This window comes from Eschscholzia californica, unplaced genomic scaffold (genome assembly GCF_041429995.1).
Source record: "Eschscholzia californica isolate CP2 unplaced genomic scaffold, dmEscCali1.0.p SCAF_1, whole genome shotgun sequence".
NCBI classification, from domain to species: Eukaryota; Viridiplantae; Streptophyta; class Magnoliopsida; order Ranunculales; family Papaveraceae; genus Eschscholzia; species Eschscholzia californica.
In genome coordinates, this window is record NW_028238198.1 from 65,888,355 (window position 1) to 65,904,525 (window position 16,171).

At 34.5% G+C, this 16,171-nt stretch overlaps 3 long non-coding RNA genes across 5 annotated transcripts in view; 1 reads left to right on the forward strand and 2 right to left on the reverse strand.

The window, feature by feature from the left end:
* Positions 1-384: 384 nt before the first annotated feature.
* LOC147568366 (uncharacterized) overlaps positions 385-16,171 on the forward strand; it is a 45,086-nt gene continuing 29,299 nt past the window's right edge. Inside the window, exon 1 of the long non-coding RNA XR_015231034.1 lies at positions 385-603. This is a non-coding gene — a long non-coding RNA (uncharacterized LOC147568366). The remainder of the gene's footprint in view (positions 604-16,171) is intronic.
* LOC147568367 (uncharacterized) lies at positions 9,526-10,974 on the reverse strand. The gene is made up of 3 exons (XR_015231033.1): positions 10,486-10,974; positions 10,246-10,356; positions 9,526-9,888 (listed from the first exon to the last, which is right to left on the reverse strand). It is a non-coding gene; the product is annotated as an uncharacterized LOC147568367 (long non-coding RNA).
* LOC147568368 (uncharacterized) lies at positions 12,808-15,728 on the reverse strand. 3 transcript variants are annotated; one of them, XR_015231032.1, is made up of 5 exons: positions 15,273-15,728; positions 14,396-14,501; positions 13,965-14,296; positions 13,206-13,331; positions 12,808-13,079 (listed from the first exon to the last, which is right to left on the reverse strand). It is a non-coding gene; the product is annotated as an uncharacterized LOC147568368 (long non-coding RNA). The 3 variants fall into 3 exon arrangements; XR_015231031.1 differs by lacking the exon at positions 15,273-15,728 and having other exon boundaries at positions 13,206-13,327; positions 14,396-15,247; XR_015231030.1 differs by lacking the exon at positions 15,273-15,728 and having other exon boundaries at positions 14,396-15,247.

Below are 16,171 nucleotides of genomic sequence, written 5' to 3' on the forward strand. Positions count from 1 at the left end.
TCCTTCTAAGATTTCATGTATCCAGTGACTCTTTTCTGTTGGCTTTAAATAAAGTGTGTAACCTTACTTGTTATCTTTATTGTGTCATGTTGTCACAAATGGGATAGTTAGTTGCCACTAATTCGTGGATAGATATCTTGTTTTATGGATATTCACTAGGATCACTGATTGTTGACTCCAATCATATGGTTTAGTCCTCAAACAAATATTCTGAAACAATTTTGAGTGTATGACATTTATTATGGCCAGCGCTTTGGGGAAATAGTTTCCGGGGTGTGAAGACTTTGTCAAAAACTAATCAAATTTAGTTGACTGGTATATTTTCTAAATGTTAAGGGGAAAGCAAATTTTTTGACCATTTTTTCTCCATTCCGGCAAGGGGAATCCGGAGAGAGAGAGAGACAAGGGATCTCAAATTTTTCTCCTTGCCAAAAACTCCCCATTCCGATTCAAATTATCAAATCTGAAATTCACTCGCCAAAACCCCAAATTCAACTTACATAAGAAACCCTAATTCTCCACCTGACTGATCAAATCAATCAAACAAATAATGGCTCCTCCTGCACAAATGCAAAAATCTCAATCTCCACCTCAACCTTCCGGGTAAGTTCTTCAAAAAATTTCAATCATCAAATATTAGTAAAGGAGAAGTATCATATTTGAAATTACAACTCCGGCAACTCGCTGGAAGTCGAGCACCGGGAACCGATGATTCAAAAAGAGATTTATTCAAGAAAGTGATCTCACGTATGACAGACGGAATTGATGTTTCTTTACTGTTTTGGGAGATGGTTATGTGTTCAGCAACACATGATATTGTATTCAAGAAGATGTGTTATCTTTATGTTGGAAATTATGCAAAAGGAAATCCAGATCTAACTTTATTAACTATTAATTTTCTTCAGAAAGATTGTCGTGATGAAGATCTGATGTTTAAAAGACTTGCATTAAGGAGTTTAGTTGACCAGTGATCTAAAATTTTTGAAGGTCTAAGAGAGAGCCAGTAAGAGAGAAAGATAAACTATAAGAGAGAGAGAGAGAGCGGGAGAGGAGGAAGAAAATGGTGGTGGTTGTGGCCGGAGATGGTGGTTGGAAATAGTGACCCGAGTTGAAGATGATGAAGAAGAACAAGAAGAGGAAGAAGCAATGTTTTATTTCCCCTTAAAATTTGTTTCCCGAAAAATTTCTAAAATATCACATATTTCATTTAAAATTTCACACCCCAGAAACTATTTTGCTTTCCCCAAAGCGTTGGCCTTTATTATTATTACATACTGATAGGTAAAGGCAAAAGAAGTATTGGGTGGATGCTTCCAATCCAACAGGTTGACCCTAACAACTGCAAGTTGGACAGCAGAACAAGTAAAAACTAAGAAACTTTTATAAAAGCTTATTTAAAAAGAAGTTCCTTTGAAGGTCTGGTAAATCTTCTAGAATTAATATTTATGCTACTGGAATAGTTCGGACCCAATATATAATATACTCAAAACTGGCTAACATAGTATGGAAATAAAGATTATAATTATAGGACCATAATGGTTCACTTTCAGGCTTTTTTTTTTTTTGAGAACTTTTAGGCTTATTTTGGTGAAGAAGTATTAGCGGTTTAGCTTATAAAATGGTAACAAATAATTTTGAATGCATAGATATGGTTGATGCATATAAAAAGAACACTTTTAGCAACATATATTTCAAATCAAGGTCTACAATTAAACGTATGTAAAGGTGTCATGTGGTTTCAAACTTATCCTCGTATATTCTGATTATCCTATAAAATGAGCATGCTTCTTAAAGGTTGCGCTCAACTTTGTGAGAAGTATAAATAATATAACGCGATAAAATGTTCAAATATGTTAATATTTTGAAGATTGGGTGGGTGGAATTATAGAAGGGAACAAACAATAAATGTTTTAGGAATTCAAAATCAGGTATAAGTCTCTTTCTTATTTTAGCAAATATTAATGCTAATGAATATTGGGAAGTTGAATGAATTATGGTAGATTTTCAGTCGTGGTGGGTACATGGATGATCTTGTCAGATTTTTGTATAAGGTACTCATCTTGGATACTCTTTTGAGTCTTGTCGGATACATGATTTTGTATTTGCATCTTGTGTGTACTTGCAATCAATAGTGTTAGGACTTTGATCATAAAACATCACTTTAAGTTAACCTCTTCTTTGATAATGTGACAATTGTTGATCAAATAGTTATAATTGCGGGTGAAAATAAGAAACCCAATAAAAATTAAAATATACTAATAACTGTTTGTAAGCGGTGCAGATGTGTAATGTCCATGTTAAGTCGAGGATAAGATAGAATGACGTTTAAGATGTGAAGTGTCATCGTTAAACTTCACGTAGATATTTGTACTAATATGTTATCTTTTCGGTTTGAGCTAAAATAATGTAAACACGGGATTTTAAAGTACTTGATATAATTGAGATGATCAGATCTCTGAAGCTTATAAGCCCGGCAAATCTTTACCGTTATCTGATGAATATTGCATTGATCTAGGATAACTTTCATGGACAAATCTTTGAGATTTTCAGCGTTAAGTTGTTTGGCGCAGACTATTATAAGTAGATAGACATATCAAAACCATTTACCATCAAGCTTTCCTCCGCAAACTAGTTTGGAGGATGATTAAGAACCCTCAGGAGCTTTGGGCTCGCATTCTAAAAGTCAAATACTTTCCGAAAGTTAATAGACCTAACCCCTCAAACTCCAATCACTCGTGGCCATGGAAGTCCATTCGAAAACATTATGATCAAATGGCCAATCTCATCTTCTGGAACATCAATAAAGGCACACGAATCAATATCTGGCTGGATAATTGGATCCCTAACCACCCACCGCCCATACCCAACACCAGAAATGTGGATCTTACATGGGTTAGTCAATTAATTACCAATAATGAATGGAATGTGAATATTATTAAACATTGTTTTTCTACTAACATTAGCAATGACATTATGAGTATTAATCTGCAAATGGACACCAAGGATACAGCTAGATGGCCTTTGAGCAAATCAGGAAACTACACTATCAAATCCATGTATCATTATCTCCGAACCAATAGTAATGAGTATAATAACGACTCCACAGAGTGGAACCATATTTGGAATATTAACACGATACCTGGAATAAAGCTTTTTCTATGGAAATGTTGCACAAATAGCCTCCCTATAAGAGACAAAATAGGCAAATTTATTAGAAATATCTTTACTTGTATTAATTGTGTTTCTAATGAAACTATTGGGCATACTCTGTTGCAGCGTCACTCTGCCAAAGCAATATGGTTTTATTTTCAAGTTAGGACGGATCAGATTCCCTCGGTGAAACACAATGAATTCTTTTTTGGAAGGATCTAGATGAGGAACTTATTAACCTTTGTGCTAAAATCATATGGTTCATCTGGAAAGCTAGATGTGAAGATGTGAAGCATGTGCTTCACATCAAAAAAGCAATCTCCTTTGCAGACGATTCATACTATTATAGCATCATCAACAGTCCTACTAAAATTAACCACTAAAGTCAAAGAACCAAAGCAACACCAATGGGGCCCTCCATCGACACCATTTCTCAAAATCAACACTGACGCCTCCTTCACTATCTTATCAGAGCCGCCAGGAATTGGATGTGTTATTTACGGTCATCAAGCAAACTTTCTATCAGCCCTTGCAGACTCCGTCAGGGGGCAAAAAGCGGAAGAATGTGAATGTTTAGCAATCAAGTTCGCTCTCCTCTGGCCGATCAATCTCAAAATCACCCATGTTCACATCGAGGGCGACAACCTCAATGTTATAAATTTCTTGGAAGATCAAAACTACACTACACAATGGCAATCCAGAAAGCACTTAACCGAAATTCTTTGCTTGAAAAGTCAATTCACCGATATTAAGTCCACCTTCACTCCTAGATTGAATAACTCGATAGCTGATGCGGTGGCCAAATGGGGAAGAAAGCACCACCAACGGAAGATTTGGAATGTCCTCCGTCTTTTATCAATAGTTCTGTGTAGTCCTTTGTTTGGTTCTTATGTATTTCTCAACAAAATAAAATAAAACATTTCTTTTTCTTCTTCTTAGATAGTCACAGACTTATATCCAGAGCCATTCATAGACTTCGAACAAGAGCTCTTCCCAGCCTTAGAACTAGAGCTTTTCCTAGTCTTTGAACTAGAGACACTTCTAGCCTTAGAACCAACTGAGCTCGAGGTTAGATGCTGCCGTTTCTTCTTTGGTGTAGTAGGAGAACCCCCACTTTTTTGCTGCTTACTCCTTGAGGCGAGGCTTGTTCTACTAGTAAACTGTAGGATATAAAGAAGAAAACAAGAATGAATAGAGAGAATTGAAGTATATATGAATATAAACAAAAGTTAGAAAAACAATCGATGAGGGTATAGAGAGAGAAAACCATTCTTCAAATGCATCAAGGATTTAATTGCATTGTCTGGCATTACCAAAGGGTTCCATGTATTAGCTGATTCAGGCCAATACAACCTAGGTTAGAGAAAGGGACAAAAGTTCTACCATTAAGAATTAAACCAAATCAAAAGAAGATAAAGATTGAAACTAGTATAACTCCAAAGAATCAGTTGAATTATCAATCAGACGAAATCAAACAAAAATCCAAAGAATCAGTTGAATTAGCAAAAGTATATTGAGATTCAAATAACCTATCACTAACAAAATAGAGCTAGGGTTTCAAAATTAGAGTGATGGTTAGCTGAGATTTTGAGTTGATAATTTTTACCTTCACAAAATCTTTTCTTCCGTGTATATTCAATTTCATAATACCCTTCCTCAGGGTCGGGGTTTTGTTTTTGTCCTGGTTCTTGTTGTTTTGGTGAGTATTTATCATTTCCTTCTTCTCGAACAATAATATCTTCCTCCTCTTTGAAGAAATTCATCGAACAGATAATGAACAGTTTCTAGGTCAAGAAGTTTTATTTCCCCTAAAAATTTGGGGAGAAAGCGATAAAGAGATGGAGATACAGTGACAAAAAGAAAGAGAGAGATATGCAAATGATGATGGCCATTGCAGGATTTGGGGATTGAAAAAAAGGGGTTATTTCCCAAATAGCCCCTAACTTTGTGACCAGCTTCTTGGCTATCACCTAACTTTGTCAAAAAATCCCAGATGGCCCTTTTTTTCAGTTACTGTTAGAACACCGTTAACCAGTCATCAACTCTCTCTCCTAACTCATCACCTCTCTCTGACACCTCATCTTCTCGCCACCTCATCGTCTTCACTGGCGAAGGTCGGCGGTCGACCAATTTTCCGTCGGCGACTTTGAAAAGAAAAAAAATCCTCCCTCCTCTTTTTTTTAAACTCTCTCTCTCTCTACAGATCTAGAGAAAGAAGACCATTTGAAGGTCTGCGAATAGACCTTCAATGGTTCTCTCTCTCTAGATCTGTAGAGAGCGAGAGAGAGTTAAAAAAAACATTTTTTTTGAAGAGAGGAGTGAGGAAATTTTTTTTTCTGTGAAGGTCGCGGGCCAAAAAATTGGTCGGACGCCGGTGAAGACGATGAGGTGGCGAGAAGATGAGGTGCTAGAGAGAGGTGATGAGATGTAGGAGGGAGAGTTGATGACTGGTTAACGGTGTTCTAACGGTAACTGAAAAAAGGGGCCATCTGGGAATTTTTGATAAAGTTAGGGGCTAGGCAGGAAGCTGATCATAAAGTTAGGGGTTATTTAGGACATCACCCAAAAACAAAATGAGAGAGAAAGATTTGGAAAAAAAAATTAAGGTCGCCAGCAATGGCAGTTTACCTGCGACCTTTGCTGGTATGGAGAAGAAATGGTGAATAAAATTTTATTCCCATAACAATTAGAAAATATATTGGTCAACTTTAGTTGACCTGCTTTTTTTTTATAAAGTCTTTGCACCTCGGATAATTTTCTTATTTCCCCGAATCAGAGGTCGTCCCAGTAATATGATCATGTTATGCCGTTTGCTACGAAACGTTCTCTTTTTTGTTTCCTGAGTATAACCTCGTCTATGATCTTTTACGTGTTTGTATAGGTGTTACAAATCGCTGTTGATGCTCGACTCATGGAGGTGAGTGTATATTCCCAGACACAGCTTTTAGTTGTAGTTTTTCAACACAAATACGACTTGGATCAAGTAAACAAAGGGCCCATGTGCTCGTTTGGGGGTCCAGTTCAAGAGCTTCCACACCCTGACCCATCTTCAAAGAACCAACCTTCCCTCCTTGTCCTGAATCAACATCAGAGGCAAGCTCAATTTTAGAATATCAAAATAACGATCCCGTCACTAAAAGATGGCCATTTAGGCTATAGTTGTATTAGTTGTAGGAGGAGACGAAAAGATTATCTGCAGCTGGAAAAGGAACTTTTTGCCCCAAAAATATCTACGTCACTTGAAAGTAATTCCAACCAATTTAGTCAATAGGCATTTTGCAACTGAGTCTGTCAATGGATATCCAAATATTCGACATTCGGTCCGTATCCGTATTCGAAATTTAAGAAAATATCCGAAATTTTAGATACGGATTCGGATATTCCTTATCGGGCGGATACAGATACATTAATATTCGATCCGATAAATATCCATATCCAATAAGTGATACAAAAAATAATAAAAATAAAAATTTATGAATAATAATATATAAGATGTATGGTTGAGATTTATTATTTTGAGCTAATGGTTGAAAATTTAAACCAAAAATACCAAGTTTTGTTTCAGTTTCGAATATCGGATATTATCCGATATCCGTTAATATTATCGGATTTGGATTCGCATATTGATTTATAATATCTCGTCGAATAATTATCGGATATCGGATACGGATATGCCTATATCTGATCCGATAAGTTACCATTTACAAGCCTATTTACAGCTAGTCTAATCTACCGACGGAATAAATAGCAAAACAATTATCATAAGTTTATCTTTTTAGCGGTGAAACAATCTCCAACACCAGCAAGGAAATTCGAGTTCCCCAAACCAATGCACGAGAGGATAAACATGAGAGAGAAAGCCATAATAATAGATAATATCTCCTGCGAAGTAGAACTTTATATTGAATAAATTTTCCTACAAGATGAACAACTAAAAGAACACATAATGGTATATATATACACATTTTTATTTGAAAAGTAGAAGAAAGACAAATCTTAATTACCAAAAAGTTTTGAACCAAGGGACGTCCTATCATCTTTTAACATGTAGGACTCCACAAGTTTTTTGAGACTGGAGTCACCCAATTCACCAGAGAAACTCACTGACTCTACATGGGTGTTGATCATCTGATACGCCAAGTGCCCCTTCACAGGTTACCCTTAGTAATGGAGTAACAAAAGAAAAAAAATGAGCGAAAGCATTAGCTGTACCAATTGCTCTCACAATTGATTACAAAGTTGAAGATAAATTGCACACCTTATGTTGGATGAAACACTGTTTTTCATTTATTTATAGGTAAAATGGGAAGTCTTATGCTTTGGTTTTGCGAGGAATTGTGAAGGCTTTGAGCAAAGACGGTAAGAAAATATTCTAAACTTGTGTTGGGCTTGTGAGCATTAATTATTTTAGATTCAATTTTTTCTCATTAAAAAGCTTTGTAAATCTTTTAGAAATAATATATAAACTACAGGAAATGGTATTATTCGGGCCAAATGTATAAAGTTACGATATACTCAAAACTGGCTACCATATTATGCAAATAAAGATTATACTTAGAGGACCAATGTTGCTTCACTTTTAGGCTTATTTGGGGAAGAATTATTACCATTTTAGCCTATAAAACGGTAAGAAATAATTTAAAATTCAAAGATATGGTTGAAATAAAAAGAATTGTTTGGGTTTGAGATCTGCTACTCAATTATATATATATATATATATATACATATATGTGTGTGTATATATATATATATATATATATATATATATATATTGCAATTTTAGCAACATATATTCCAAGTGAAGGTCTGGAAATGAGCACATATAAAGGTGTCGTGTGGTTTCAAACTTACCCTCATAAATTCTTATAATCCTATAAAATGAATATGCGTCTAACACCGACCAACTCTTAAAGGTTGGGCTCAACTTTGTGAGAAGTATAAATACCCTAGCACAATAAAATGTTTAAAAATGTCCAAAATTTTGAAGATTGGATGGATGGGTGGAGTTATGGAAGAGAACAAACAATAAGGGTTTAGGAATTCAAAATCCTCATCTAAAGATACAAGTCTCTTTCTTATTTTAGCAAATATTAATGCTAATGAATATTGTGAAATTGAATGCATTAATAGTAGATTTTCAGTCGTAGTGGGTACATAGTTGATCTTGTCAGATTTTCCTAGATACTCGTCTTGGATACTCTTCTTTGCTGATACATGATTTTGTATGTGCATCTTTTGTGTACTTGCAATCAATAGTGTTAGGACTTTGATCATAAAACATCACTTTAAGTTAACGCCTTCGTGGATAATGTGACAATTGTTGATCAAACAGTTATAATTGCAGGTGAAAATTAGGAAACTCAATAAAAATCAAAATATACTAGTAAACGTTTGTAACCCACGCAAATGTCTAATGTCCAGGTTAAGTCGAGGTAAAGATAGAATGACGTTAAAGATGTGAAGTTTCATCGTTAAACTTCATGTAGAAATTTGTACTAATATGTTATCTTTTCGGTATGAGCTACAATAATGTAAACACCGTATTTCAAAGTACTTGATATAATTGAGATGATCAAATCTGTGAAGCTTATAAGCCAGACAAATCTTTACCGTTATCTGATGCATATTGTAGTAATCAAGGATAATTTTCATGGACAAATCTATGGGATTTTCAACGTTAAGTTGTTTGACGCAAACTATTTAAGATCGAATGAACAATTTAAAAAGAACATGTATTAGGTTTGTTCTACTAGAGTCTTTATGATTGGTTTAGCGCCTAAAACAGTCCCAAAAATGTTTTTGATTAGTTATGCGATATTAGTTCTTGGACAACATAATTGATATATCATGAATCTTTTACTCAAGTTCTACATCATTTTCATTGAGTAATGTGAACTTGCAACTATTATTGGTTATATTCAGTAACTGTTGGGAAGATTGCCTTTATATTCAATAGGTTTAATTCAATGTTGGCTCTCTAAAGATGACCAAGTCACCAAAATGGCCCCCCAAAGGTGACCAACTTGTAATTCGACCCCCTTTTTCATTTTCCAATCATTTTTACTGTCACACGTTAGTGAGCTAATTTTCAAAATTTACTTTGATTGGATCCAACTGATGAAAATTATGAAAATAACGAAAGATTTATCGGCCATAAATGACTATTGGTAGCTCAGAAACTTGATTTGTTTCATTGTATTCAGTTGATATAGAGTTTTCGGAAAATAAAGCTCCTTTATTAAGCCTCTCACTCTATCAGCCCTAGTGGGACTTGAACAATGGAATGAGTTGTGAGTACAGAAGTACAGATATAGATAACAAACAAGCCTTTAGACCACAATGCCCACAACAATAAAAACAGAAGAAAAATCAGAATATCCCAACAAACTTCATTTATATAGAGCAACAACAAAGAGAGTATTTGCGATTTCATAACCATACGGTAACCAAAAAAGTACACTAACAGTTCATCAAAAGAAACTCCTACTCTAGCCGATACTCTACGATGAATATCTTGTCGGGGTCATATAGCATCGAGATTGCTCTTTATTATTGAAGTACCAGATCTGGTGGCTTTCTGACTTTCAATCACTCAAAAGCCCACTGGTTCTCCATCTCAACCGCTTCTTCTTCTTTCGGGGTGAAGTCATTTTCTATGCCGAATATCGAACGAATCTGAGCTGGTGTTTTCCCTCTTAACATGTCAGCTACAGTTTGACATGTCAGGTCATGTAAGCCCTGAATCAAAATCAAAAGCAATCTCAATGTTAGGAAATCGAATTATTGATCTTTTGACTAGAGGGACCATCTAGGGTTAACTTCTACTAGTTATAGATGAAAAAAATGAAGAGATCTAGAACTAAAATAGGTAGGTCCCAAGAGACCAACCAAAAAAATATTAAAAGAAACGGAGAACATATCGGAATAGATAATGAATACTAAGACATAATCTGATTTGAGTGGTACAAGTGGTCTGATAAAATTCCTTCCAACACTATACACCATCACTGATTTGGTTTGTTATTAGTTAATAGGTATTTTACATCTAGTCCAAATTACTAATGAAAAATATTAGAAAAAGAAAGATGAGTTTACTTTGTTGGAGGCCAAGCAATTTCCATCACTCGCAAGGGAAGTCGAGTTCTCCAAACACATCCACGAAGGATAATCATGAGAGTGTAAGTCATAATGATAGATAATGTACTTCTGCAAAATATAACTTTATATTGAATAAACTTTCTTACAAGAGGAACACGTAGAAGAACAAAATAATAGTATGTATATTTATATACATATTGTTGTTTGAAAATAGAAGAACAAACAAATTGGAATTACCAAATAGTTTTGGACCAACATAAGGTCCTATTGTCTTTTCAACCTTTAGGCGTCCAAGTTTTCAGTGATCTGATTCGACTGATTGACAAAGGAAACTCCTTGATTCAACATGGTTGTTGACCGCCGAATTAGCCAAGAGGTCCCTTACTAGTTGTGTGAACCAAAGAAGAGAAATGAAAAGATATGAGAGAAAGTAACTTGTACCAAGTACTCAGACAGTTGAATACAAAATTGAAGAAAATATTGCAGACCTTGTGATGAAACTATAGATTGGTTTCATTTATTTATAGGGTGGGATTTGAAGTCTTTTGCTCTGCTTTTGCGAGAAATTGTTGAGAAAACTGATAAGGAGAGATTATAAATTTAATATTGGGCTTGTGGACAATAACTATTTAAAATATTAAAGATCTTCTAGAAAGAATATTTCAAATTAATGAAAATCTTGCAGTTTTATGGTAATGTTTGGACCAATTTAACAATATAGTCAAGACTCGGTAACATAGTATAAAAGCAGAGATTATGCTTATAGAAACCAATGTCGGTTCTACTTTATAGGCTTACTTGGTGAAGAGTTTGTTAACGTTCTAGCCTATAAATTGGGTAAGAAATATTGTTAGAATTAAAAGATATGGTAGGTATCTTTGTATACGGGACAAAAAAGAAATCCTTTAGTTTCGATTTTAGTAACATCGATTCCAAGGAAAAGTCTAGAATTTGAATGAATTTAAGGTGTGGTCATTGTCGGACGTGGTTGTGGACTTATCCCCAGAAGTTCTTATAATCCTAAACTCTTGAAAATATGCTCAATTTGAATGGAGAAGTATAAATGCTCTAGCCTAATAAGAAGTTAAGAGATATTCCAAAATTTAAAGATTGGGTTTGTGGGAATAAAAGGTAAGGCCTAAGGCCCAATAAATGTTCTCAATATCAAAATCTTCTTTTGAAGACATAAATATCTTTCTTATTTTAGCAATATTTATCCTAATGAAAGTTTTGATCTTGAAGGCATTAACCTTGTAACTTTTTTTTGTCGTGGTTGGTAGACGGGTATCCATGTCGGCAGGTGCCGAACTATGTGGAGACTAGGCCGGCCCGGCCTGATCTCCAAATATATATAACACAAGCTACCACTATTAACTATAGTTTACTTTCGCTCTAGTGGTGGAGTTTGTATGCTTCCATCCCAAAGATATAGCTTCAAATCCCTTCCCTCTGTTTCTTCATTTTGGTTTCTAACTGCCAAGGAACCCTAAATTAATTGACCAATTGTTAGAAAAAATCTTGTTTTTGCTTGGGTACACTCTTAGCTATGTAACTTTTTCTACTTCAAGTGTCATCGAATAATTATAACAGGAAGACCTTAGATTAATGATCAATAAAATTATGTGACTTTTTGTTCTTTAAGATGTAGAATAATTGATAAGATCTATCGATATTTTAGTACTCAATTCAGTTATCCAATGTTAAGTTAATTTGTAAATTTAAGTCAAAAGCTTACTTCTATTGTTTTATTTAGATTATTAAGATAAATGTAAAAAATCATGATATGTAAGGATGTTCTTAGAAAAACTGTCTTGTGTTGTATCTTGTAAAGCCATACGTATTATATGGAGAAGTTTACTTTATAGAGATTGCCCTGTCTAGTATGAAATCTTGATTCCGCCTGTGAGACATGGGAGAATGGATAACTAGCAACCAAGAATACAAAGTATAGGTCCTCTCCACTCATTGCCAATTGGTTTTGAGTTGGATGACCACAAACTTAACATGGTATCAGAGCTAGGCCCACACGTGATAGGCTTAAAAGCCACACGTGTTCCACGTCACCCGTAAAGAAAAAAAAACACGTGTTAGGCTCAAAGAATGCCACACGTGAGGGGGCGTGTGAGAATAGGCCCACATGGGAGAATGGATAACTAGCAACCAAGAATATAAAGTACTAGGTATAACCCGTGCCTCTGGCACGGGCACTCTTGTTGAGCATTTTGAGTGTTATAAAGTCGTGAGTCTTCTTTTATCAAAACAAATGGCTTAGCACAAATGTAATTTAAATAGATAACTGAAAATCTGAGAACAAAGTACACAATAATCAAGATTCATAAAGAAAAACCTATTACTTCTTACCACAAAGACTCGAGTGGTAGACATGAAAATGAGTTGACACGAAATTCAAATTCATTTTTGAACGATTTAAAAAAGACAAGTGTACAAAATAAACATAGGAAAGTGAACTGATTCCAAATCATTTCCTAACGACTTAAAAAAATAGACAAGTGCACAAAATAAACATAAGAAAGTGAATTGAACACACAGTTGCATTCATTGATTGAAGAATTTGGTTGTGAACAAAAAGAAATTGGCCATTATAGAATCCGATAAAATTTAAATAATAACTGAACAACAAAACATTCTAGTTATGATATTCTTGGTTCAACATCCCACTTCACAATTCGCTCTCTCCATTTGAATGACCATTATCACCTGATTATAGGAACTGTTTACTGTCCAAATAAGTAGGCGAAAATCCCAAATAAGTTGATAATTATCCTTCTTTTAGAGCTTAGACAGCTTGGCAGTTCTCATAGTTCTACAACCTAATAAAGTTTGTATAGAAATTGTTTCTTGTGAATACATGTAAGAAAATAACTCTTGCACCAATGATAGACATTAAAAACCACAAAATAATTTAAGACATTATAGATATAACCATAGAAATGTACCTCTCTTCAAGAAAATTATTGATGTCGAAAATTTCAAATCTCTAAATAGAATTGTACTCGAATACGTCGATAGGGAAATGTAAGGTTGTCTTGCTATTAGAAGCCGATCCCTGAATCACCACCTAACTAAAAAGAAAACAATGAAATATTGGTCCAGTTAACCCTACCTGAGGATCTCAAAAAACTGCTCATTGAAATTTATAAGGATATATATATACACTTATATATGTATGAATAGGAATGATTCAACCCATTATAATGTCCCAAATGGCCACAAGAAAAGGAAAACGTGTGAAAAGAAAATAATTATTGCATAAGTCGCTTTTTAAATGGATTCTTAAGTATGGGAAAGCTAATGTATAAAAGACACATTTCAATTTTTTTTGATGAAAGGAGACACATTTCAATTGGTATTTGTAAGTACATAAATAAATGGAATCGTTTTAATATGTGAAAAATTATTAGTTTCATGCTTGATAGTTCATTTACCTAACCCTATGTATATAGGCTATCTTGAAAGGATATTTAATGTCGAAATCAACAATATCAATAGAAATTTAATTTTAACGAAATGTTATAATAAAATGATCATTCAACACTGTGGACACAACCTATTTATTTTATTCTGCAAACCATCTAAAATAAAAAAAACATTATGAGGAACAAAATTTTCACTTTTAAAAGGATATTGATGGATGAGGGTGTCATTGTGGCCATCCTACAGATAAAAAGTACAATTGATTGCTTTAGACCGCCTACCTGGAATAGTTCAAGGAATGCCTAAACCACTGCAATAACATTAGTGAATTCTCAAGGAAATCAGGGAATATGTAAGCCACTGCAAAAAGATATATGCCTTCATATGAATCAAAGAAAGTAAGGAAATCTCAATGAAGATCCAGTGTCACCATCTGTTGGCAATAATATTATATGGTACATGTACCAAAATTTATACTCTTTATCTCCACCAGTAACAGGAAACCATTCTCCGCTCTAACAAATTAAACAACCCCACTGATTTCTTTGTAAGACCACAATACCTCATGATCCTTTTCTCATTCCATTCACCTATGAACTCTCTCCCTCATTATCTGTCCCACATGAGAACAACCTCAGAGCTATAACGAGCATCACCAGAAACAATGTATTTCTTTCGAAAATGATAGTAAAATTGATCGCAACTCACTTACCTATATCATCTTTTACCTACTGACATGAGCACTACAAAGAATCACAGTTTGCCATGTGTCCGGACCAGGGCTTAATCCTCCCATCAACACCAACTGAGAAAATTTACTGCATCTTATACACAAACACAGAGAGAGACGAGAGTCCATCAGTGGTGTAAAATCAATGAAGTCAATGTTCTTTTTGTAACGGGAGTTTTCGAAATAAACATGTACTTAATGACCTTTAAAGGTGCAGTTGTTGACTCCAGCGAAGTACCACACTGTGTATATATATGCCTTTAACATACAGGGAAGAGGATTAAGAGGAAAGCCTTGCCATATTTAAACAGAAAAGACTCTACTTTCGTTTCTCTCACCTTTATCAGTTTATCATCTCCACAAGTTTTTTTTTTATGAGATCTCCACAAGTTACTAATGTGCATAGTAATGCTTGAAAATGACATTAAATTATATCCATAAGAACATATATGAGAACATTAATGAAAAAGAACAGTACTCTTTTCAAACTAAAGTTTCAATTTCTAGATAGCTATTAAGAGAGAAAAATAACATGCCACAACTCTAAATTTGGCCAAAGATTGTTATGCGTTTCATGGCCATATATGTGAACCAGAGATTCTGTAAATACTATCCCAACACAAAGAAAATATATGTTAGATCAATATTCCATTAAACTCCCCAATAGTATTTCATGTTGGACTCAATGTTAGGAGATTGACATCGACGTACTTTCTAACATAACAAAATTCACAACATATGAATATCAACACTAATTTATGCAAAATGAATAGGAACAACCCACCAAATTAGTGATATAACACTAATAGGAAGATAGCAAAATTGTAAAATAAAATCAGAACCCATAATTTCTTCTTACATGAGAGTAATTTGGTCGAGTTAAACAATGAAGTGAGAGAGGTAGTCCAATTGGTATCTCCATCGAATAGAGTTTGAAGAAGAAGATTGACAAAAATTGTAAGGTGCTTCTATTGGTCGATCTCTGGTGAAGAAAATTGATATTTGGGGGAATAAAACGATTCTCATTAATGGTGAAAAGTTTGTAACGTGAGGAGGAAGAAATGGAGCTGCCCACCAATTCCCATTAGTGGTGTTTGGGCGTTATTTTTAGGAGGTAATGTAGGTATTAAATGGTGTTTGGGCTGCCCCACCCATTCTCATTAATCTGCCCTTTGAATCATCCACAACCGCATTTAATAGATGAAAAGGGATGAAACGGTCTAGATTATTCGACTTGTTTACTCTCTTGTATTGAGTGGGTGAACGAATAATATTTTTTTTAGGTAAGTGATAGATTGAAAGGTGAAGATGCTATCTAAAACACAATGGACGACCAAATTTGTCTCTTGGTTTGTCCCAGTCAGCACAAAACATTGTGTTTTGTTATATAGATAGGTCCTCTCCACTCATTGCCAATTGGTTTTGAGTTGGATGACCACAAACTTAACACCGCCCCTGCATGTCGGGCTCTCATTTGAGATGCTCGTGTCGAATTTGCTTATGAAATGCTTGTATATTGTTGGAAAACTTGTCTGGTATTAGATTTCGTATGTTCATCTTGTCTATACTTGCAATCAATAGAGTTAGAACATAGGATCATGAAACATTTTTTTTATCAAGTCTTTTTTAGATACTTGCAACAAAAAAAAGTCTTTTATGGATAGTGTCCATGTTAAGTAAATGGTTAGATAGAATGACGTTTAAAATTTGAAGCGTCAATAAAACTTCATGAAGATGTTTTTATATTCGTAAGTTTGA